The sequence below is a fragment of the Balaenoptera borealis genome (assembly GCF_965194805.1).
Source record: "Balaenoptera borealis genome assembly, chromosome: 3".
Classification (NCBI taxonomy): Eukaryota; Metazoa; Chordata; class Mammalia; order Artiodactyla; family Balaenopteridae; genus Balaenoptera; species Balaenoptera borealis.
In genome coordinates this window covers 40,127,057-40,153,727 of record NC_138866.1, presented here as the reverse complement: position 1 = coordinate 40,153,727, position 26,671 = coordinate 40,127,057, and the positions used below count along the sequence as shown (strand labels likewise).

Here is a 26,671-nt window from a genome sequence, read left to right as displayed (position 1 = left end):
TCTTTCCCTTGTATCTATATCCAACTCTCCTTTGAAGTTATATTGTCAAATTTGTATTATAAGATTCAAGCAGGTAATAAATATGAAGCTGTTTATTAGATGTTCAAACTTAATTGTTAAAACACAAATTATTTTATTCTGCAAGAACTTGAAACATTAGCACATTAGTTTCTGTAGGGATACAAGGATAAACAGACAGAATTAATATATTTACTCATTGCCTTTTTTTCTGCTGTGGGCATAAAATATTATGTCTAACGTATGTGTAATGATAGTTTGCCTGAGTTTGAATCCTAGGTTTTCCACTTATTCTTAGCTGTGTGATTTAGGTAAAACTATTTTCTTTAAGCCTTTGTTTTCTCATCTGTATAGTAGGTTTACCAGTAGCGTATACCTGACAGCATTGCTGTGAGGATTAGATGAGGCACAGTTCAAGTAAGTTTAAGAATTTAGGTAAATTTAAGAGTATTTACTTTGTAGTCAGCTGTAAAGAGTTGCTTTCAGTATTCTAAATGCAGAAAAATAACAATTTTTAGGTTAAGTTTCAGGAATCTTTTTGGCAATTTACTTCTTGTTTACTTAGCAATTAGTCCCTGAGATAGTAAATAGAATGAGAATAACTGAATGAAAATTTAACCTAGATATCTTAACGGTTTTCTTCACGTTTCAAATGTATTAAGCTTATTTTCAAAGATTAAAAAGTAAGACTCAACTGTAGTTTATTAGTTGTTGGTTTACTAATAAATATAAGTTTGCATTCTTTCTCATATACTCAATACATTTTCCAGGCCACTGATTCCTAAACTTGCCTCATCCTAAGAATCACCTTGGGTGCCTATTTAAAATACAAATTTCTGGGCCTTCCTAGGTGGAAGGAACTTGTATTTTATACTGGCTATCTAAGAGAGTCTTGTGCTCAAGCAATTTTGGAGAACACTGTGCTGAGTATACAACAGTGAGTGTGGGAGTCATGGTTACTGCCCCCATTAATTTTATAGTATTTTAGGTCTTCTTTTGAGTCATTAAATGGAAATTAGTTTTTCTCAGTTCTTTATAAGGAGGAAAAGGGAAGTTTAGAGTTATAAAAATATTCTTTGTAATTAAGATGTGAAAGTGGATTTTATGCTATTTGTTAAACTATTTAAAATAATTTTTTTATTGGAGTATAGTTGCTTTACAGTGTTGTATTAGTTTCTGCTGTACAGCAAAGTGAATTAGCTGTATGTATACATATATCCCTTCTTTTTTGGATTTCCTTCCCATTTAGGTCTCCGTAGAGCATTGAGTAGAGTTCCCTGTGCTGTACAGTAGGTTCTCATTAGTTATCTATTTTGTACATAGTATCAGTAGTGTATATATGTCAATCCCAATCTCCCACCCCCCCAATTCATCCCACCTGCCCCCCTTCCCCCTTGGTATCCATATGTTTGTTCTCTACGTCTGTGTCTCTATTTCTGCTTTGTAAATAAGATCATCTATACCAGTTTTTTCAGATTCCACATATATGCATTAATGTACAATATTTGTTTTTCTCTTTCAGACTTACTTCACTCTATATGACATTCTCTAGGTCCATCCACATCTCTACAAATGACCCAGTTTCATTCCTTTTTATGGCTGAGTAATATTCCATTGTATATATGTACCATATCTTCTTTATCCATTCCTCTTTTGATGGACATTTAGGTTGTTTCCATGTCCTGGCTATTGTAAATAGTGCTGTAATGAACGTTGGGGTGCATGTGTCTTTGAATTATGGTTTTCTCTGGGTATATCTGCCCAGTAGTGGGATTGCTGGGTCACATGGTAGTTTTCACAGAACTAGAACAAAAAATTTTACAATTTGTATGGAAACACAAAAGACCCCGAATAGACATAGCAATCTTGAGAAAGAAAAATGGAGCCGGAGGGACCAGGCTCCCTGACTTCAGACTATACTACAAAGCTACAGTAATCAAGGCAGTATGGTACTGGCACAAAAACAGAAATATAGATCAACGGAACAGGATAGAAAGCTCAGAGATAAACCCACAGACCTATGGTCACCTAATCTATGACAAAGGAGGCCACAATATACAATGGAGCAAAGACAGCCTCTTCAATAAGTGGTGCTGGGAAAACTGGACAGCTATATGTAAAAGAATGAAATTAGAACACTCCCTAACACCATGCACAAAAATAAACTCAAAATAGATTAAAGACCTAAATGTAAGACTGGACACTACAAAACTCTTAGAGGAAAACATAGGAAGAACACTCTTTGACATAAATCACAGCACAGTCTTTTTTGACCCACCTCCTAGAGTAATGGAAATAAAAACAAAAATAAACAAATGGGACTTAATGAAACTTAAAAGCTTTTGCACAGCAAAGGAAACCATAAACAAGACTAAAGACAACCCTCAGGATGGGAGAAAATATTTGCAAATGAAGCAACTGACAAAGGATTAATCTCCAAAATATACAAACTGCTCATACAGCTCAATATCAAAAAAACAAACAACCCAATCCAAAAATGGGCAGAAGACCTAAATAGACATTTCTCCAAAGAGGAGATACAGATGGCCAACAAACATATGAAAAGCTGCTCAATATCACTAATAATTAGAGAAATGCAAATCAAAACTACAATGAGATATCACCTCACACCAGTCAGAATGGCCATCATCACAAAATCTACAAACAATAGATGCTGCAGAGAGTGTGGAGAAAAGGGAACCCTCTTGCATTGTTGATAGGAGTGTAAATTGATACAGCCAGTATGGATAACAGTATGCAGTTTCCTTAAAAAACTAATAATAGAACTACCATGTTAAACTATTTAAAAAAAAAAATGCTACTGAAGTAACGGAAACCTGAAATCCTGAACCCTTATTGTAACCATTCTGCTGATGTAGGAAAAGGGCCTTTGGGGAAGCAAACAATTTTGGTGGGTATATCCTAAACTTGGGAATTTTTGCAATATTAGCATCAAGAGATTAAAACGTTTAGGTGGCTCCAAATGCATAAATGTTTTTGTGGAACAGTCACTGAAGAGGAAATATCTAAATATTAGCTCCTTTAGGAAAGTGAAATGTGATGTCTGTTTTGGCTTTCAGGCTGGGGATGGAAGGAAGCCTTTACAAAAGTACATGCTACAAAGTGCTATTTGTTTCGTCAAAAGGATTGATAGGAAGTTGGCAGGCTCGATTAATGTAAATTTGGAAGGAGCTTCGCAGTCATCTTTTTAGTTCTATTCTCCACCTGTCCTCCCTTTTTTAACAGATGGGGAAGCTAAATCCTAAGAAAGGTTATATGGTTGCATCGCTCACCTGGCCAGCTCCATTTTCTTTTTTCTGTGTAAATTCCAGTTATGAATTGTTCAATTAAATTTTGATCACATTTGCCAAGTACAGTTCTTATTAACGTAATGCAACCGGATTGTAACTCAAACCCATTTTATGTGAAAAATGAAAATACTACAGTATTATCAAAAATCAATTTGATATGTTTGGAACAATTTTCCTTTTGTATTTTAGTTTCCAGGATGCTAGCTTGAGATTAAAAAATACTTTAAACATTCAATAATGATTTTTCTGCCAGTTTTTTATTTTACTTTATCTTTTTCTTCGATAATATATAAACAATGTCATTGTATTTGGTTTTTGAGATATAATATGCAAATTAGGAAACCTAAATGTATTATTTATGCCAGGATATGATTTGGAGGATAACTCTTTTTTTTATCAGAAGTAAATTTTATTTCCTTTTTTTCTGTTATCATTTAGTTTTTTTTGGAGAACAGAACATCTCAATATTTCTGAAAAATCCATAATTTAGACTTTGTTTTGTGTTATATGCAAGTGTCTAGAAAGACTGTATCAACCACCTCATAAGGATAATTTATTTTATAGTATTTTTACTTTATATATTTCACTTTTGACATTGTATATAAAAATATATATATTATACATATGTATAAATAAATATATTTATTCCCTACAAAAAGGCAAGAAAATGTAAAATTTAATGGACTTCATTAGAAATGTTTTGGAGTATTAGGTTTCTTCTCATTTACTAAGTTAGAATATGTAAAAGTCAGATTTCTGAGATGAAGAAAAATGATTGTATACCTCACTCGGTTTTTTTTTAGAACACAAATATGATAGTGGCTGTATCATTGAAAATTAATGAGGGCTCCATCAATATGGTGCAGTGCCTCTGCATCACTGATTTATATATATTTAATGAGCCTGCTATTCTAATTTCAGGTAACTGAAGCAAACTGCTTCTAGCAGTAACTGATTTACTTACAAACAATTCATTCCTTTAAAATATAAAAGTCTTGAAATCTACCAATGTTACGTATAATTTCTTCATAAATAATTATACAATGTTTATTTTCTGGCTATAACTAACCTATCTACTGTTTCAGATAATGTTACCAAAACACATTCTTTTATTTGATCTTATTTCTTGCTACTGATCTGTGGAGTTGGAGTAGAAAATATGGGGGGAAAACCTTTAAAAAGTAATAGGACAGGGACTTCCCTGGTGGTGCAGTGGTTAAGAATCCGCCTGCCAATGTGAGGGACATGGGTTCCATCCCTGGTCTGGGAAGATCCCGCATGCCGTGGAGCAACTAAGCCCGTGCACCACAACTACTGAGCCTGCGCTCTAGAGCCCACGAGCCACAACTCCTGAAGCCCCTGCGCTTAGAGCCCGTGCTCCACAACAAGAGAAGCCACTGCAATGAGAAGCCCGTGCACCGCAACAAAGAGTAGCCCCTGCTCGCCACAACTGGAGAAAGCCCGCACACAGCAGTGAAGACCCAGCGCAGCCAAAAATTAAAAAAAAAAAAAAAAAGTAATAGGACAGGAATAAAGACACAGACGTAGAGAACAGACTTGAGGACACGGGGTTGGGGAGGGGAAGCTGGGACGAAGTGAAAGAGTAGCGTTGACATATATACACTACCAAATGTAGAATAGATAGCTAGTGAGAAGCAGCTGCATAGCACAGGGAGATCAGCTCGGTGCTTTGTGACCATCTAGTGGGGGTAGGATAGGGAGGGTGGGAGGAAGGTGCAAGAGAGAGGGGATATGGGGATATATGTATACATATAGCTGATTCAGTTTGTTATACAGCAGAAACTAACACAACATTGTAAAGCAATTATACTCCAATAAAGATGTAAAAAACAAAAGTAATAAGATTGTAGAAGCATGACATGGCAGATGTTATTTTTGAGATCTATTAGAGCGTATATGAGAACCATTTTAGGGTGTATTTCTATATTCTTTGGCATTAGGATTATAAATTTTAATATTTACATTTTTAGTTTTATTTTAAAATACTTTTATTTTAAGGTATCTATTTTGTTAGTTTTGTTGAAAAGATAATATAAAAAACAGTTTCGACAAAAATTTGTATATAATAATTTTATAGAGCGTTTATTTTAATTTTTACCTTCTCGTTGTGTGTGTCCACATACACAAATAAGCAGTTCTATAGAAATCACTTTATAATGTGCAGTTTTTATGGAACAGTAATTTGCTGAGCTACATTTTAATTTCTAAAAATGCTAATATTGCCAAATGAATATGCAATTGACACCTTAACATTTAATAAAACACAATGTTAGCAGATACAAATTTCTTACTCATTTGCTCTATGCTCAGTCAATTGATAGCAAAGAGAGTGAGTTTCTTTAGAGAGCTGAGATTGATAAGCAGACTTTTAAAGATAAATATTCTTACTCTTAAGTAGTTTAAATATATTTCTAAGGTATAAAATGTGATATGTTGTAATCGGTGTTTCTTTCTGCATTATTCAGATCATGGATGTCTTATTTCTCATAATTGTATCTGGCAGATTTCGTTAATATTTAATTCCTTTTGGAGATTAATTGCAAAAAGCAATCTATGTAATGTGCTACAACTAAATGCAAAAACATACAATTTATAGAAGGAATGGTGTCAATAATAATAAATTTCCATGGCTAGTTTAAGTTCAGTGCTTGTAATTCCCCCTTGGGAAATATAGTTTTGTCTCCTCTATGAATTTTGGGTTTATATTATTTAGAATTAGAATAGAAACTAACATTTATATGTTATAATATTTATATATTTATATATCATATGTAGAAGATAGAATGTAAGAAATTAGAGATGGAAACATATGGCCAGAGTGGATTGATTAATAAAATACCTCACAGAGGACAATTATACACATATGTGAATATGAAGGGTTTATTTCCTACCAAAAGATAGAACCAGAAATTAAACCTGTGCTTTTTGATTATAGTCTCTTTATTAACACTGTGTTCCCAATTGCTGTATTCATTTATGGGTTTTTGGTTTCTAGATTATGCTTACAGAGAGACCTTTTGATGCAGTGGTTAAAAGTATCAACCTTGAAATCAAAGAAACTTGAGTTAAATCCTCATGCTACCACTTAATAGTTGTGTGACCTTCAGCAAAGCCTTTTCTGACTCCTACATTCCTAACTCTATAAAATGGTGATAAAAATAATACTACCTACTTTACAAGTTTGTTGTGAAGATTCAATACAATTTGTACAAAGTGCTTGGCGTGTTATGCTTAGCATAACAGCAGCTAATATTTATTGGGCACTTACTATTATTACTACTATTAGGAGTGGTGGTGTCAATCTTTATTATGTAGTGTTTCTTTGTGGAAAACTATAAAATATTTGCAATAACAGAATTTTAAGTGTGATAAGGGTACTTGTTAACTATTAGGTGTAATCACAGCTAGCAACTTCTATGCATATGCATTTCTTACTTTAAAAATTAAACACAAATGGATTGTGCTGTATGAATTTCTCTGCAACTTCATTCATTCATCAGTATATCTTGGATAGTTTCTTATGTTTGAGCATATAGATGTACGTCATTCCTTTTTTTTTTTTTAACATCTTTCTTGGAGTATAATTGCTTTACAATGGTGTGTTAGTTTCTGCTTTATAACAAAGTGAATCAACTATACATATACATAATGTCATTCCTTTTTATGGTTGCAGAATATTCCATGTTTTGAAGTACATTAATTTATTTAACATGTCATATATTAATGGAAGTTTTGGTTGTTTCCAGATGTTTAAAATTATAATTTTTCAGTACATATCCTTATCTTTGTGAGTATATCTGTAGGATAAACTTCTAACAGCAGAGTGTGCATTTAAAATTTTGGTGAATATTACCAATTTTTTTTCTTTCGGTTTTGCAGTTTTCAACTTTATCAAGACAGAATTGACATTCACTAAACTGCACATGAATTGTATAATTTAATCAGTTTGGGCATGTTTAGGCACCCATGAAGCCATCACTACAATTAAGATAAGAAATATTTCTATCACTCCCAAAATTTTCTTACACCATTTGTAATCCATTTTTTTCTCTACTCCCATCCTAAGGCAACAACTGATTTGCTTTTTCTTATCATAGACTAGTTTGCTTTTGCTATAATTTTACCCAAAATCATATAGTCTGTATTCTTTTTTTTTTTTTGCCTCACTTCTTTTCACTCAATTATTTTGAGATTCATCCATGATGTTGTGTATATCAATGATTCATTCCTTTTAATTATGTAAGTTATATAATTACATATACAAATTAGTATAGCTATACTAATTTGTTTTTCCATTCACCAGTTAATGGACACTTGGCTTGTTTCCAGTTGTTAGTATTACAAAAGAGCTTCTATGAACTTTCATGTAAAGTCTTTGTGTAAACATATGTTTTTGTTTCTCTTGGATAAATACCTAGGAGTGGCATGGCTGGGTTGTGTGGTAGGTATATATTTAACTTAAGTTTTATAGGTTTAGATTTTACATTTAGATCTGTGATCCATTTCGAGTTACTTTTTGTGTATGATGTGAGGTAAGAGTGGTTTTTCCCCCCTAGAAGGCTATGTAGTTGATCTGGCACCGTTTGTTGAAATGCTTTTATTTCTTCATTGGGTTGCCTTAGCATTTTTGTTAAAAATCAATTGACTAAATAAATATGTGTCTATTTCTGAACCCTCTGTTTTCTTCCATTGATTTATATGTATCTTTGCCGTTAAAACCAAACTGTTTTAATTACTATAGGTTTGTGGTCCTCCACCTTTTTTTTTTTTTAATTGCTTTTGTTATTCTAGGTCCTTTGCATTTTTATATAACTCTCAGAATCATTGTCAACTTTTGTAAAAATTCCTGCTGGAATATTGATTGGGATTGCTTTAAATTTGGAGAGAATTGCCATCTTGACCATATTGAGTATTCCAATCAATGAACATGATATATCTTTTTTTTTTTTTTTGATTTTATTTATTTATTTATTTATGGCTGTGTTGGGTCTTCGTTTCTGTGCAAGGGCTTTCTCTAGTTGAGGCAAGTGGGGGCCACTCTTCATCGCGGCGCACAGGCCTCTCACTATCGCGGCCTCTCTTGTTGTGGAGCACAGGCTCCAGACGCGCAGGCTCAGTAGTTGTGGCTCACGGGCCTAGTCGCTCCGCGGCATGTGGGATCTTCCCAGACCAGGGCTCGAACCCGTGTCCCCTGCATTGGCAGGCAGATTCTCAACCACTGCGCCACCAGGGAAGCCCGATATATCTTTTTATTATTTAAATCTTTAATTATGCTCAGCAGTGTTTTGTAGTTTTCAGTGTAAGGTCTTGGACAACTTTTGTTATATTTATTTCTAGCTAATTTATGTTTTTTGGTTCTACTATATATGTATTTTAAAATTGTTTTCACTTTCCAATTGTTTGCTACTAGTATGTAAGAATACAGTTGATTTTTGTATATTAACTTCATATCCTTCAATCTTGCTAAATTCAGTTATTCTACTAGTAGGTTTGTAGATTCCCTGGGATTTTCTATGTAAACAATCATATCTTTATTTTTTTTAAAAAATTTTAATTTATTTATTTTTGGTCACACAGCTTGTGGGATCTTAGTTCCTTGACCGGGGATTGAACCTGCACCCTGGGCAGTGAAAGAGCAGGGCCCTAACCATTGGACCACCAGGGAATTCCCAATCATATCATTTTTAAATAGGGCTGTTTTAATTCTTTCATTCCAATCTTTATTTATTCACTTACTTAACCTTAATGCAATGCTGGAACCTCTACAGTAATGCTGAATAGAAGTGGGGAAAATGGGGATTCTTGCCTTGTTTTTGGTCTTGGGAGGATGAAATTCAGTCTTTCATCATTAAATATGATGCCTTCTGCCAGTTTGAGGAAGTTCCTTACTATTCCTAGTTCTGAGAGTTTTTTCCTTTCCTTTTTACATCATAAATTGGTTTTGAATACTGTCAACACTTTTCCTTAATCTATTGATATAACCATATGGTTTTTCTCCTTTATTCCGGTAATATGGTGAATTACATTGATTGAGCTTTGAATGTTAAATCAACATGTGTTTCTGGCCTTAATCTTAACATGTCATGATTTATTATTATTTTCGTATACTGTTAGATTTGGTTTGCCAACACTTTGTTAAGGATCTTTGCTTGGATATCCTGTAATTTTTTTTTTTTTAAATGACTGTGTTAGGTTTTAGTATTAGAATTACTCTGACCTCACAAAACCACTTGTGCTGTGTATTAGCTACCTATTTCTTTGTAATAAATTATTTCAAAATTTAGTAACTAAAAAGCACAAACATTATCTCCTGGTTTCTGTGAGAAGGGAATTCATTAGTGGCTTAACTGGGAGCTTCTGGCTCAAGGTCTCTCACAGGGCTGCAATCAAGGTATAGGCTGGTGTTGCAGTCATCTCCAAACTCTACAGGGGAAGGATCAGCTTCCAAACTTACTTACATGAGCTATAGTTATCTGAAGGCTTGACTGGGGCTGGAGTATCTACTTCTAAGCTCACTCTTGTGACTTTTGTGAGGAGTCCTCAGTTCTTTACTGTTTGTTGGCTAGAGGCCTCAGTTAATTGCTACACGGACCTTTCCTAAGAGTTTCTTTCTTTCTTTTTTTTTTTTAACATTTATTTATTTATTTGGCTGTGCCTGGCCTTAGTTGTGGTACACGGGCTCTTCATTGCCTGCAGAATCTTCATTATGGCATTCGGGATCTTTTTTTAGTTGCGGCATGTGGGATCTTTAGTTGCGGCATGCGGGATCCAGTTCCCTGACCGCGGATCAAACCCGGGCCCCCTGTATTGTGGGCGTGGAGTCTTTGCCCCTGGACCACCAGGGAAGTCCCTTCTAAGAGTTACTTTAGTGTCATCACAACACGTAACTTTTTTTCCCGAGAGTGAATAATTCAGGAGAGAGGGGCAGGTGCCACAATATCTTATGAACTAGCTTTGGACATCTGGCACTTCCATTTCTGCCACATTCTATTTGTTAGAGTCTTAAGTGCAAGCTACATTCAGCAGGAGGGGGAATTAAGCTTCACCTTTTGATGAGAGAAATGTCAAAGAATTTTTGGACATATATAAAACCACATCACCCATATATCTCTATGTTTATCACTGTTATAGCCCAGATCCAAGAGTGTTCCGAACCAGTGATCCTTGCCTCCTGGTATTCATGCCCTTGTGTAATTTCTTCCCATATTGTATCAGAGTTGCTTGTGTGACCAACAGAGTATGGCAGAAGTGATGGTTTGTCACTTCCCAGGCTAGCTCATAAAAAGACTGTGGCTTTCTCATGGACCACTTACTCTGGGGAAAGACAGTTTCTGTGTTGTAAGCAGCCATATGGAAAGGCCCATGTGGTGAGAAACTGAGGCTTCCTGACAACTGCCATGTGAGTGAGCCATCTTGAAAGTGGATTCTCCCTAGTCATGTCTTCAGATGACTGGCTAACATCTTGGTAAATAAGCTACTACTGAATTCCTGGCACTCAGAAACTATATGAGATAATAAATGTTTTTTGTTTTAAGCTGCTAAGTGTGAGAGTATTTTGTTATGCAGTAACAGATAACTAACACAATTACTTCACCTTTTTAGTGCTTAATATTTATTTGTATAGATGTTTCTCCTGTTGATGAAAATTTAAAAATATGAAATTTTGATGACTCTTTTTAAATTTTTTTTTTTTTTAATAAAGCACACTAGTTAGTACCCTGCAATAGTGTATAAAAGTGCCTGTTTCCCCATACACTTTTGCAACACTGAGGCATTCGTAAAGGCTATATTGGTTTTAATCCATTGTGATCACAGTTATACCTATTGCATACCTATTGCATTGCATTTCATGTTTGTATTTAGTAGCAAGTTTCCAATATGATTTTAAGAATACTGATATAAGGCATTTTTTAAATTGATGTTTATGTTTTAAGCAAATACACATGTTGAAGTCATGGTCTAAAATCATTTAACTTTCTGAGTAATAAAAGTCTGAACGAACATTTACAAATACAATTGTATGAAATAGCTATTGTTTGTAAGCACTTGATCCACCTCTTATTTCTGTAAAAGACTCATATTACAATTAGTGTGAGATCTATTCTTTGGACAGCTGGAAAGCAGGATGAGGAAAGATCATTCTCTTGTCTGGTAGAAAGTATATTGTGCCCTCTAGTACCAGACTTGGGCTTTTTTCAAAGGATAATGGATTCCATACAGGTGAGTCAGCCTTTTGTGTTGCTACCAGGTGCATTGTTGATTTTCATGATGGCAGTCTAGGTACTCTCGTTCTATAGCAGCTTTAGCAAATTCTCCAAAGAGCACAAAGAAAACCAGAGATTTTTGCATTTTGAGTGCAGGGAAATGAATTTCCTCAACTCTTTTGGCCTTTGTACTTTTTCTTGCTAGATGCTTTTGAACTGTGACTCCTTTGAAAATTATATGTAAGGTATGTAGTTTCCCTTTTTCTTTTTCTTTTTTTTGGCATGGATTGTGTGTCATGATTATTTAATTTAGAACATGACAGCAAAGTATATTGACTTACAGTTCTTTTTCTTGCCTATAAACTGGGTTACGGTAGGGCAGGAAGGATTCCCATTTACAGAGGTTATCCATGTCCCAGATTCTAGGAATAATGAAGTTCACATAGTCATCTGGAGTTAACAGTCATTTGATATTCACTTGGCCCTTAAATTACAATACTAAAATACATTTTGGGTCTTAACTAAGGTAATATTCAGAGTAATCTTAATGTAAGAACTCTTTGAACAGATTTCTGAGTGAAAACTATAATCTACCTGAGAGCCCTTAATAATTGAAGGAAAAGTAAGTACTTGCTCCTTGAAAGTTTGGGATTTTTTTCCAGATTTGCAAGTTATTTATTTTTCAATTGTTAGCACTAAGGTAGGAGCTTAAACTATCATAGCTCTGAAAAGTTTATTTTATGTCAGTGTTTAGTAAGCAGTTGCAATGAAACTTTGTTTATTTAGTTTATATTTCCTTTTTGGAGTACATTTCTTTTTCAGGTTATATTTTCCTTTTAAAGTCTTGTTGCTTCTTTCATTCAACAAATATTGAGTACTACTGTGTGCCATGCGTATTCATAGTTACAGAATGATAATATCTTTTGCCCTGGTTATTAGATTTCTTTGGTTATCAAATGTAACTCTAATTAAAGGTTTTATGGATTGATTTTCCTTTCTTGTTTTGTACATAGTAGTTTAGCTTAAATGTGTTATTTAACCTTTTTTTGTGGGTTCACAATTTTTAATATGTATAAATTAATATCCTGGCTAGTTGTTAGATCAAACTATCTAGATCTGTGTGTTGATAAATTCTAACTCTGGTACTTTATATGTTACAGCATTTTGTTGTTCTTTTTTTTTCAAATCAGATACTCATTTTCTTTTCTTTTCCTATTTCTAATTCTATTTTTCTTCATTTTCCCCTCCTCTTCCTGTTATATAAATCATCTGCTCTCTAATCACATAGCAAATTACTATTTCAGTTTGAGTCAGTGACTTGAAGTTTGTAGCATTATCAACTGGGAGACCATAATCTCTTTGTTAGAAATCTCATGCTTAATTCTTAGGAGGAAAAACCTTAAAGAGTTCTTTGATGTAATTACTATGCTTTCTGGGCAAGTCTCATCTTCATGAGAAAATTTTTAGTTCTTTATTTCAATGCCTTATAATGGATCGTAGTTGATTTTAAATAGATTATCAAGAGAGAGCAAATGTTGGAAAGAATTTTAAGACATTCTGTGGTAAAATAGTTCTACGCTATGGTATTCTTTAAGTGGTTTTTCTATACGTTTTATGTATGCTTCACCAAGAAATAAATTGAGACTACCACAATTGGCTAGAAATTTTTATTGAGCTGTGGTATTGTACATAAGAAAAATTAAAAAAAGAGTACAAAACATGTTTCTTCTAGCCCAGTTTTTTTTTTTTTTTTTTTTTTTTTTAATTTTTTGGCTGTGCCGCACAGCATGTGGGATCTTAGTTTCCCGACCAGGGATCGAACCCATGCCCCTTGCATTGGAAACTCAGAGTCTTAACCGCTGGACTGCCAGGGAAGTCCTTCTTCTAGCCCAGTTTGCAGTTCAGTTTATCACTTACTGTACAGAGATAGCTTATTCTCATATATAGACTTATTAAAGCCAAAAAAACCTCATCTAGTACAGTTTCTTGATTTTAATGGATGAGAGAATAGATTTTTCTTTTAAAGCTGTTGAGTGATGAAACTTTGCAAATTCAGATTGGCCTCTTCCTCAGTTAAAGTAAGTTAGTGAACAAGGAAGCCAATAGACTGAAGTAGCTCTAATGCTTTGGTGGCCTACTAAGCAAACCAAAACCTGACCTTATAAATGCCTCAAGGTGAAGAAATTGAAACCTAAGGACAACCCATCACAAATACCAGCTAGGCTTTAAACTATAGCCAGTCAATAATTTCCTTGTTTTGCTTCCTTACTTTCTCTATATAAGTCTCTCCTGAGCTCCTGTTGGTGGAGTGCTCTTAGCCAATACCAGTTTGGTGCTGCTAGTTTGGTGCTGCTCTGTTTGAATCGATTTTCTCACAATTAAACACTTAAAATTTAAAAAAAAGTAAGTTAATGACGTTAAAAAAAGATCTAATGAGTTGATTTAATCAGTTCTCATTGGTGCTAATGAAAATTTCTTACTAGGTTTCAAATGGGAACAAGTATTTTTATTATTCATCTTTAAATTGATTTATGATGAAATGGCCATTGCTGCATTGCTGGTTAGTACTTTAGTTTTTAGTGACTGCAATAGCTACAGCCTGTATCATTTTATTTTTAAATTTTTTTTAAACATCTTTATTGGAGTATAATTGCTTTACAATGGTGTGTTAGTTTCTGCTTTATAACAAAGTGAATCAGCTATACATATACATATATCTCCATATCTCCTCCCTCTTGCATCTCCCTCCCACTCTCCCTATCCCACCCCTCTCGGTGGTCACAAAGCACCGAGCTGATCTCCCTGTGCTATGTAGCTGCTTCCCACTAGCTATCTATTTTACATTTGGTAGTGTATATATGTCAGTGCTACTCTCTCACTTCATCCCAGCTTACCCCTTCCCCCGCCCGTGTCCTCAAGTCCATTCCCTACATCTACATCTTTATTCCTGTCCTGCCCTTAGGTTCATCAGAACCATTTTTTTTTTAGCTTCCATATATATATATGTTAGCATACAGTATTTGTTTTTCTCTTTCTGACTTACTTCACTCTGTATGACAGACTCCAGGTCCATCCACCTCACTACAAATAACTCAATTTCACTTCTTTTTATGGCTGAGTAATATTCCATTGTATGTATGTGCCACATCTTCTTTATCCATTCATCTGTTGGCCTGTATCATTTTAAATGACTAATTGAAGAGGAATGACTTATTATTTTCTAGCATGTGCATATATGTTAATTTCTTAGAATCATAAACCCTTTGTGTTGGAAGAGATCTTAGAGAGCATCTAGCCCATGTTCTTATTTTATAGATGAATAAACTAGGGTACAAAGTGGTTGAGTGATTTGTCTAATCTTCCTTGACTATTAAGCATTTTGTATGCTTGCCTCCACTGTGATTTAGTAAGGTTACAGACCTTAATGTCTGATTTCAGCTTTCACTTGGTTAAATTCAGTTTATGAATGTGTTGTATCATCTACTCTCCTACTTAAAGTTATCAAGCAATGAAAACTCAGAATTTATGGTGAGTAGTGATTGAGCAGAATCATTTTTCTAAGCCTATCATTATCTGTAATTTAGAATTACAATGACCAGGAAGCAGTGTTAGTATAAGAATAGTTTAATACATCCATATTAATCTGCCTGGCAGAATATAACATTTTAACATACCTTTTAGATCCCCAGTGATGGAAAAAAATGATTAAATTGCTTATTGTCAAAACAAAGAACTGCTTTGGATATGGTCATTTAATAAGCTGTTTTGCTTCATGTAAAATAGTTTTGCTTAAGCTCTGGAGATACAGTCACATGGATTTACCTTTCAGTGACAATTGTTTACCGTCTGGGTTTACATTTAATGCAGGTGCTGGTGACAGTTTGAGATTCTTGACTCATTGCCCAGAATGGGAAATGATTGGTTTTGCTAGCTATACACAGTACTGTCTTTTATTTTGTTATATACATTTTCAATTTTTTTGCCAGAAATGTGTCTATTTTATTTTAATATTTATTTATTTATTTGGCTTGCTGGGTCTTCGTTGCGGAATGTGGGATCTTTTTAGTTGCGGCATGCGGGATTGGGAGCGAGGAGTCTTAACCACTGGACCACCAGGGAAGTCCCCACAGTACCGTCTTTTAATGTTCACTTGTTAATGCCATTAAACCTGACAATTATTCTCTCTTTATAGTGTTATGAAAGAGTTGTTAATGTTATGATATATCTGTTAAAATACTGTCTGTATGTAAACTACTGTATATATGTAAAATGAAAAGTTTATGTGTACCTGGTATTTATTGCAGTAAAGTTCAAAAATAGAAAACAAACATCAGGTTTATACATTTATACACATAAATCGTACAATACTGTTGAAGCTGTCTTTCTTGAGGATCTGCTCATGTTCAGTACATTCTTCCTTTTTCCTTGTTTACGACTATATATTTATGTCTGCAGTAACAGTGACTGTGGGACTTCCCGGGTGGCGTAGTGGTTAAGAATCCGCCTGCCAATGCAGGGGACATAGGTTCAAGCCCTGGTCCGGGAAGATCCCACATGCCGCGGAGCAACTAAGCCCGTGAGCCACAAATACTGAGCCCGCATGCCACAACTACTGAAGCCTGCACGCCTAGTGCCCATGCTCCACAACAAGAGAAGCCACCGCAATGAGAAACCCGCGCACCGAAACGAAGAGTAGCCCCAGCTCACCGCAGCTAGAGAGAAAGCCGGGGTGCAGCAACGAAGACCCAACACAGCCAAAAATAAATAAATTAACAAGAAACAAACAAAAAAATTCCCCAAAAACAGTGACTTAGATTGCTAAGGCATCCTCTCTTGTCTGTTTATCAGATAGTGAACCTAATTGTCTTATGACTTTGTACTGTTTACTACCTGTCAAATAGTCTAATAAATAGATAAAGCTTATCACAAACAGTTACAAGTTAATGGGCTGTTTGATTTTAGAATCCATACTCTTAGCCTCTTGTTTTATATTGAATTAAGGAGTGTGAAGACATTCACTAAGACATTAGAGTTGAACTGAAGAAAGTAAGGAAGATTTGAGATAGATTTAAGAGATAAATTGAAAGTATTTGGTGATTCTGTTGGCTATGAGGGTAAGAAGGCATTGTCTAAGATAATTCTCACTTTTGGGATTTTGATGATTAGGTGAAGAATGGAATTTTGAAGAGTCAGTGAACTTCTTTCTGGAAAAGATAGGGAACATGTCAGTAAATCATCAGGCAAATAAATTACCCAGTGGTAATATCTGAAATGGTGGGTCTTGGGGTCTGGGCCAATTATGAAAGGTAGTGTAACTAGGGGTAAACTGTAATTAGAAGAAAAAGGAAGTATCAAAGGGGTGGGAGGTCTGGATGAGATTCAGCGGGGCAGTGTAGGTAATGAGATTGAGAGCTAGTAGTTCAGAAAGTTGTGGCCAGAGTTTGGAATATAATTAAACAGGCTGCTATTATGTCCAGTGCTGGAGAAGTAAGAGAGCTAAACAATAGACAAAAAATGTTTAAAAGACTAAAAAAATAGAGAATTCTTAAAATTAAGATGATCATTGGAAAACTGAAGCATAACCAGAGTAGTTCATTGCTGATGGCTTCTATTTACAGTTAAATCGAGTACTGAATATAAAAATCTTATCCTCTATTCAACCTATGATATACTGTGTTGTGGTAAAAAAATTTGAACTTTATTTGTACTATGTGATTTTAACAGAGGTTCAATCTAACTTTAAAGTGTAGAATTCTTTTCTGTCTCTATACAATTTAAAACCTATAGTTTTAGAAAAAAATATTTAAAATCTTGACATACAAAAGTAGAAATATAACCTGAAAATGATTATTTTTTAAGGAACCTCTTTTTTCACCAATATTTGTTTTTGGTGATATCTTAAGATGATGATTTAGTTAATATAAAAGGATTGCATCTGTTAAATAGTACAAAGTACCCCCTCCCCCATTTTTTGGGTACCCGTCTTGTTTTTCAAAATCTTTTCGAGAAACTTTCAGATATAGGACAAATAATAAATCACTGGATACTTAGTACCATTCATTATATGAGTACTATTTAGATTTCATTTTGGGGAGGTTTATTAATACAGTTTAATAATTTAATTATTAAAACCAAAATGTATTGGGTATATACTTGTTAGAACTCCAAAGATGTTATAGTTGAAATTTGAAACAATAAAAACTGAGAGAATAAATGTTCTTTAAGAAATAGGAAATGTTTTCAGATAGTATGGAGACAGTGTGGTGTGGGGACTTAGGAGTTCAATAATAAAAATGAATGTTTGTAGATAAATCAAGTTTGAGAGTTTCTGTTTTAATAAGTTGTTAAGGTTTAGGTTCAGAGATCTGTTTCTCTTACAGTAAACATTTTTAATATAGGAACAGATCAGGGAAATGGTTTCCATGTGCTTCTTGAGGTGTTAACAATGCACTTTTGGATTGGAAATGCAATGTAAACCTAAACTACATTTTGGAAGGTTAGTGGAGGAACATTTCAATGGTAATATGTACAAGAAACCCTTGTGCTTTGTGGATTTGTGACTTATGGTCTTGTGAGTTTCTGGTACATGCAAATTACTCCCTCACAAACCTGGAATCTAGCACACCTTGCTCTGTCTGGCCAGCTTACTGCAGCCTTAGTCGGTTCAGTATTTCTTTTTACCACATTTCTTCCCTCTGGGTTCTTTCCTGGATACCTTTACTTTTGGGAGAATTGAGCCCAGTTTTGAGACCTATTCTAAGGGACTTAAGATATATAAAACAGAGGATGGTTGGGGGAAGCAAAAAAAAAAAAAAAAATCCAAGTGGTAATTATCTGTCAGACCCTTCTGGGTTTTCTAATGATCTTGGAGACAAGAACAATTTAGTTTTTGAATTATAGTTAACTTTATTTCTGCTTGAGGTTGAGTATATAGTATTATTATATTATCCATTTATGAACAGCTCCAGAATATATGCGCTTAAAAATAGTAGAATGGTTGTCCTTAATGATATCTGTAATTTTGAAGAGTTGCATGTTTAATAACTTTCTTCTTGATTGACTTTTAAAAGTCTTGGTTGACTTTTTTTTTTTTTTTTTAACATCTTTATTGAAGTATAATTGCCTTACAATGGTGTGTTAGCTTCTGCTTTATAACAAAGTGAATCAGTTATACCTATACAATATGTTCCCATTTCTCTTGGTTGACCTTTAGCATTTTTTTTTTTGTCTTTGTAAGTGATAAGGCACACCGAAACACAAGGAGAAATTCTAATGGATTTTTGAGAGTTATATCTCTGAAAAGGATTTCTCTAACCTTTCTTGGAGGATAATGACAAAATCTTTCAGATGGAGGTAGGGCAAGAGGAGGATTAGAATAACCTAGGAAGGTTTTAAAAAGTACTGTTACTCCTACAGAAATGCTTATGGTGTCCTAGGCATAGTACTGAATGCTCTTTATTCATTATCTCATTTAATCTTTATAATTACTAATTGGTAGGTGCTATTAACATCCTCTTTTTGTGGATGTGAGAATTGAGACTTACAAACTTTAAGTAACTTACCTAAGGTAGAAAAACTAGTAAATGGCTTAGCCTGGATTGAACTAGGTCTAATTGATGACAAACCTCTGCTTGTAAATCACCATGCTATAATTCACTTCTTACAAACCCTTTTTGCATTTCTCCTCTATTATCAGAGAGGGAGTGATGACAAGGCCATGTACATTTTCAAAGAGTTATCCTAGTTTCTGAGGTAATAATGTTGAGTTTACATTTTTAAATCCTTTTTTTTTCATACAAAAAGTATGTATAGAACACAAATAGCTTAATAAATAATAATAATAAACAAACACGCTTGTGTTGAATACTTACTACCTAGATTAAGAAGCAGGATATTACCAATAACTTTGAAGCCTCTATCCTTTTTCTAGCATATTTCCTCTTTCTCTCATAGACATGACTGCTACTCTGAATTTTTGTGTTAATCATTCATATTTTTCCTTTTCTTTATAGATTTGCCACATATTGCTGCTCTAATTTAGTTTTGAATTTTATGTAAGTGTATATATTATGTATATGTTCTTTTTCTAAATATTTTTTGTGTTAAAAAATAACATTAAATTTACCATGTTAACCTTTTAAAGTGTATAGCTCAGTAGTGTTAAGTATATGTACAATGTTGTATAAGAGAGCTCTAGAACTTTTTCAGCTTACCGCACTGAAACGCTATACCCATTAACATTCATCCCCACTCCGCCTGCCCCCCAGTCCTTGACAATCACCTTTCTATTTTCTGTTTCTCTGATTTTTGAGAAACAGAACTTAGTTACTTCATGGAAGTGGATTGATACAGTATTTGTCCATTCGTGACTAGCTTATTACACTTAGCATAATGTCTTCAAGGTTCACCCATTTTGTTGCACAGTTTTCTTTTTTTTTAAAGGCTGAATTCCACTGTATGTGTATAACACTTTTTGTTTATCCATTCAACCACTGATGGACATTTAGGTTGTCTCCATATTTTGCCTATTGTGAATAATGCTGGAACAAACATGGGAATACAGATATCTCTTTGAGATTCTGATGTCAGTTCTTTTGGATATATACCCAGAAGTGGGATTGCTGGATCATATGGTAATTTTTAATTTTGGGGGGGGGGGAACTGCCATGCTGTTTTTCATCTTTGCCGTACCATTTTACATCCCCACCAGCAGTGTACGGGGGTTCCAATTTATATATCTGTTCTTTTTCAACTTTGTTCATTTAACATTGTGGTTTTTAATAAATTTATTTATTTATTTATTTTTTGGCTGCGTTGGGTCTTCGTTGCTACACGCGGGCTTTCTTTAGTTGCGGTGAGCGGGGGCTGCTCTTCATTGCGGTGCACGGGCTTCTCATTGCGGTGGCTTCTCTTGTTATAGAGCATGGGCTCTAGGTGTGTGGGCTTCAGTAGTTGTGGCATGTAGGCTCAGTAGTTGTGGCTTGCGGGCTCTAGAGTGCAGGCTCAGTAGTTGTGGCGCATGGGCTTAGTTGCTCCGTGGCATGTGGGATCTTCCCAGACCAGGGCTCGAACCTGTGTCCCCTGCACTGGCAGGTGGATTCGTAACCACTGTGCCACCAGGGAAGTCCCTAACATTGTGTTTTTGAGTTAGAGTTTTGAGATTCATCCATGTTGATGCATATAGTTGTAATTTGTTTATTTCTACTGCTGTATAGTATTCCACTGCATGATTTTATAGTATTTTATTTATCCATTCTCCCGTTAATGGACATACGTGTTGTTTCCAAATTTTGTTTTGCTGTAAGAAATATTTCCATAACATTCTTGTACATGTCTCCTGATTCACATGGTTTAGGTTTTCTCCAGGATATATACCTAGAATAGAATTATTAGGTAATAAGACATGTGCATGTTTAATTTTACTAAGAAATGCCCAATTGTTCTCCAAAGAGGATGTCTCGTCTACACTCCTATAGGCAGTGTGAAAATCTAGTTTTCTATATCTTTGCCAACATTTGATATTGTCAAATTTTAAAATTTCTAAAAATTTTTAGATATGAAATGGTATTTTACTTTGATTATACAATGTATTTCCCCGATTGTTCATCTTTTCATGCTTCTTGGTAGTTTCTGGTTCCTCCTCTGTTAATATGTGTTTAAGGTGAGAATCTGACCACTTTTTGCTCCATTTTTACTGCTGTCACCTTGGTTTGAGTACCTTCATCTCTTGTTTGGATTATGATACTAGCCCATGCCCTAGTTTACCTGCTTTTGTTCATGCCCCTCTTGTCTATTTCCACACAGCAGCCAGGGTGATACTTTCAAATAAATAATTTATGTTACTTCTCTGCTCTAAACCCTGCAGTAGCTTCCCATTTCACACACAGTAAAATCCAGGGTCCTTATACATAGTGTCTCTTCTGTCTTATATGATCTTTTTCCAGCCTCTTTGATAGGCTCCATGAGGCCGGCCGTCTTTGTTTTGCTCACTGAGGCATCCCCAGTGTATCCAACAGTGCCTGTCACATAGTAGGCACATATTTATTGAATGAATTTGGATTTGGCAACAAAATAAATGCCGTTTTTATGGTATGTAGATTTTCCTTAAGAGTATTTTTGTTTTCTGAATAAACAGGAATTTTCTGTAAAACACAAGAAAAATGGAGAGCAGTTTTATACTTGCTTTCATTTATGCTGAATGGTTTTATTTTCCTTGTTGAACACTTGTTTAGATGAATTAACACATTTTTAAGGGGTCTAATATTACTTTTGATTATATGTTTTATAACATATCTAATTATCTAATTACTTAATGATAATTAGATAATTTAAGATCAAAACTAGATATCTAGATCAGAAAATCAGATTGCATTATTGGTTTCATCACAGAGATAACCTCATTTCATGTTAATAACAAATGAGACAATCTAAAATTAAAAAGTCAGCTTGAGAGTTCTTGGTTGTATTCGAGTGCAGAATGTGGAGTGCTAGGCTGCTAGGTTGAAATGAAGAGTAATTCCAAGGCTCTGAGGTGGCTGAATAAGCAAATGAAGAGAAGAAGGCAAAGTTCAAGAGGTATTGTTTTTAATGAGATTAAATTGTGGTAGACAGTAGAGGAACTTTGAGAGTTGGAGCTGTTACGTTTGATGTAGTGAGTGGAACTTTATTGTACCAAGGTGTTACATTCATTCAACTGGTATTTGTCCTGAAACACAGGGCTTGGGATACGGTAATGAGCATAACAAATGTGATCCCTGTTCTTGTTGAATAATCTAGTAGGAGAGACAGATATTAAACACAATTAACAAATGTAAAATTATTGATTTTGATAAGTGGGCTATAAAGAACAGGATGTGTGTCAGTTGGAGTTTAGTCAGGGAAAAAAAAAAACACCCTAGATATTTTAAGCCATTAGGAAATTAATATGGACAATTTACAGACTTACAAACCCGTTAAAAGGACTGGAGCAGTAAGGGAAGGGCAAATGCTGCATTTCAGGAAGTCAGGAAAGAGCAGGAATTGTAGCAAAACTGCTGCTAATCTGTTGTCTGTATCATTGAAGTGGGTGATTCATAGGAGAACACCTGAAATCTAGTTCCAAGAGTCACAGTTAAAGCCATTGTACTAGATGTGATTGTCTATGGAGGGAGAAGAGTGCTCAGGATATAACTCTGGGTACTTCAACTTTTAGATGTCTTACAGATGTGGTAATGAGGCATCTCTAAAGAAGAGACATTATCTGATGGATAAGATCTTTTAAAAGATGGAGAGGTCAATTTCTAATAAAAATTTTGGTTATATTATGGCACAAATGACATTTAGCATGTCCCTCTTGGATAAGAGGGACAATTTTTCAGTAAGAGTCTTTGTGAACAAATGACATTTGGTATGAGACTTGAATGCTGAGAAGAGTCAGCCATAGGAAAATTGGGGAGAAGAGAGTTTCCGGCCCTGAAACTTGAATGATTTTGCATGTTGGAAGGACCGAAAGAAGACAGGGGTAAATTGGTAGAGCATGAAGCTGGAGAACTAGGTTGGGGTCAGACCATGTAGGGTCTTCAAGGCTTTGTTAACACATTTTTATTTTACGCTCTTTAACATGAGACACTATTGGGTCATGAACAAGGGAGTGAAATGAGCTAATTTCTAATTTAAAGAGATTATTCTATAGAGAATAAATTTGGGGGAAGGTGGTGGGTGTGCGTTGGGGGCAATAGTGGAAGCAAGGAGAGCAGCTGGCAAGCTGTAGCAGTTCTTCAGACAATAAGTGACAGTGGCTTGTAGCAGTGGAGATGGCAAAAAGTGGATGTCATTTAGCATGTATTTTTGGTGTGGAGTCAATTGGTCTTGATATCAGTTAAATCAGGGGTCCCCAACCCCTGGGCCATGGACTAGTACCAGTCCGAGGCCTGTTAGGAACCGGGCCGCACAGCAGGAGGTGAGCGGCTGGGGAGCCAGCGAAGCTGCATCTGCTGCTCCGCATCGCTCGCATTACCGCCTGAACTATCCCGCCTGCCCCCCACCCCCCATCCGTGGAAACATTGTCTTCCACTAAACTGGTCCCTGGTGCCAAAAAGGTTGGGGACTGCTGAGTTAAATGTTACTGCTTCATGCTTGTTCTGCCCAGACACCTTCAGTGGTTTGTTTTGATTTGTTATAAGATCCTGAGTCACTATTCAGCCCAGTTATTTATAGAAGTATATTCTAGTGGAAAGATTAGGATGAGGAACAAAGTAGACTTAATAAGTGTAACATCCATACAAATGGTTAGATGGTTGTGCCTAGTCTGCTGAACTTAATGGTCTGGGTTCTGGACAAGACCAGAGAAGTCTGAGAATTCATTCTATTGGCAACAGCCCAAGGAATACTGGGCAAGCCTCAAGATCTTTGCTGGGCCTAACCTGGTGATATTGCGTTTGTTTTGATTCTTTATATAAGATCCTGAGTCACTATTCAGCCCAGTTAATGCTTCATGCTTGTTCTACCCAGACACCTTCAGTGATTCAGTTTTGGCTGCAAACCTGTGAGAGATTATTGACCACAGTGTGAATTGACAGTTGAAATCTGGGGACCCAAAGTGATACTACATTCCTCTTATTAGAATGAGGGTGTATGAGAATCAGATTTATTATTATCACCTAATAATAAATAGCGTTTTGGCTCAGATTTAGCTCACAGTGGGTCTGTAGTCTCACCTGGTAGTCATTTCCTTGGTTCCCAAATGTATAATTGGAATGGACATACACGGTGTTTGGCAGAACTCTCAGATTGGTTCTGTGACCAATGGGGTAAAGGCTATCATAGTGGGGAAGATCAAGCACCAACCTCTAAAACTGTACCTTCCCCCATCCTGGGAGGGACAGCAGTTCATCTAGTCTGGGGTTAACATACATTCTGAGTACAGGTGTGCTTTTCCTGCTCACAGGGCTGTGGCCAGCACTACTGTCTGAAGACTTAACACAGTGTTTATTTTACCAATATGGTATCTTGAGCAACATTTTCTCTTACCAAGAGTCCCACTCTATAGGAAAAGATATGTGACTGTGAGCCTAAGTTCATGAATTCACTGGTCCTGACACTAACTGCTCCACTCTTACTCCTCTGGATTGGTAGAGCAGTTTTAATGAGCTCATAAATGCAACTAAGGTGCTGGATTGGAGGTGATACTCTAAAAGGGTGGACACCAATCCTCCAGGATGCTTTCTGTACCCTAAATATTCATATGGATATGACCATTATTTTGGGCATCCCTAACAGGTAAAATACATCAATCCTAGAACCAAGAGATGGAAGTGGGAGTGGGTTCACTTAATGTTACACCCAGTCATTACTTGGGGAATTTGTGCTTTCCATCCATGTAACTTTAGGCTCTGTGGACTTAGAGATCCTTGTTTCTGGAGCTGAAAATGCCCAACGGGGGACACGGTAAGAACTCCATTAAACTTTAGGCCATGCCTGCTGTCTGGTAACTTTGGGGTCCTTGTGCCAAAAGAAGAAAGGAAAAAAGGAGTCATCATCTTGGCAAGAGTAATTGACTCTGATCACCATCCCAATGAGATCAGGGAAGAATATGGCACTTAAGGGATCCACTAGGACATCTCTTGATGCTCCCAAGCCTACTGTAGTAAATATATAAGTACAGTAGCCACAACCTAAAAAGAGAATGGTAAGCAGGCAAGCTGCCTAGACCAGCAGAAGTGCTAGCAGAGGGTGAGGGGAAACTAGAGCAGGATGATGAGGACCAGTTATGGCCAGGAAATCAATGGCAGTATTGGGGCTGTAGTTTGTCCCTTTCTCTTGAAGGTTTCCCATGGAAACTAAATAAGTAGAATCCTTAAGAAGCTGTTCCCATCTAGGGTGAACTTAACTCTAAGAAGCAAGTGAATTTGCATGGTGTAATTTGCTTGTTCACATAATCCACTCATTTTTCTATAGCACTGTCTTACTGATTTGTAGAACCTTTTTATATAGTCTGAATATTTCTTTTATGTATGATGAAAAAGTAATTTCCTAGTCTGTAGTGAGTCTGTAAGCAGTATTGTGTCCCCCAGCCCCCCATAAAAGTTTTTAATTTTGATAAAATGAAATTTATCAATCTTCTTTACATGGTTTAAAGTGTTTTAGTCACCTTTAAGAAATCCCTGCCCTGATGTCATAATTATATTTCTTCTACAATCTCTTCAATTTAAAGTTTTTTTCTTTTATGTTTAGATCATTTATTCATATGGAATTTCTTTTTGTTGATAGTGTGAGAAATAAGGATCTAGTTTTCTTTCCCCTTCATCTAGAAAGCCAGTGGTGTCCTAACCATTTATTGAGTAGTCATTCCTTTCCATGTTAATTTGCTACTTCTTTCCTTTGTAAGATTCCCATGGATGGATGTATTATTATTATTTTTGTTATCCTCTATGCTTCTTTTTTTGGGAGAGGGAGGGTGTGCTGTGTGGCTTGTGGGATCTTATTTCCCTGACCAGGGATTGCACCCGGTCCCTCGGCAGTGAAAGCTTGGAGTCCTAACCACTGGACCGCTAGGGAATTCCCCTCTATGCTTCTTTAACTGAAGTATATTTGGTCCTTGAAGTGTGCTTGGTATGTTGGTGGTACATAAATATATAGGTATCTTTTTGGAATGTCAATTTCACCTAGAGAATATGAAAAAATTTTTGAGTAATTGAATAACTGGGAAGTATTTGAAGACATCTTTCAATGACAATAAATAGGATTGTATTGTGGAGTCAAATTGAGTTTTTATGAATTTTTAAGATAAAACATCATAATTTGAAGAAATGTTGACCTTATGGGGAGACCATTTGAGACTATGTCCCCAGTCTTCCAGGTGGTACATTTTTCTCTGCCATTTAAGAGTACTTTGATGGGAAAGGGTGAGAAGGACTGCTTTACATCCTTACATGAATTTTTTTTCCCCGAAGTGTTCTGTTTATTGTTCCATGTATAAATTGTGAGTATTTACACCATTGTTCTTGCTGTGATTTCTGCCTGGAATGTCATCCTTCTTTTGTACTTCAAAGCCATCAAATTCTTCAGGGCCCAACACTGTTCAACCTGTTTTCTGAGTCTTTCTCCAGCTGATCCTTGATACTGCCTCCTTTGAACTCT

General features: G+C 35.5%; 1 protein-coding gene and 1 long non-coding RNA gene across 5 annotated transcripts in view; one reads left to right on the top strand and one right to left on the bottom strand.

The window, feature by feature from the left end:
• MNAT1 (MNAT1 component of CDK activating kinase) overlaps positions 1-26,671 on the top strand; it is a 211,877-nt gene that overhangs the window by 10,973 nt on the left and 174,233 nt on the right. The gene's annotated exons all lie outside the window — the stretch shown is intronic.
• Positions 7,495-25,192, bottom strand: LOC309626233. The gene is made up of 2 exons (XR_014243055.1): positions 18,762-25,192; positions 7,495-18,634 (listed from the first exon to the last, which is right to left on the bottom strand). It is a non-coding gene; the product is annotated as an uncharacterized lncRNA (long non-coding RNA).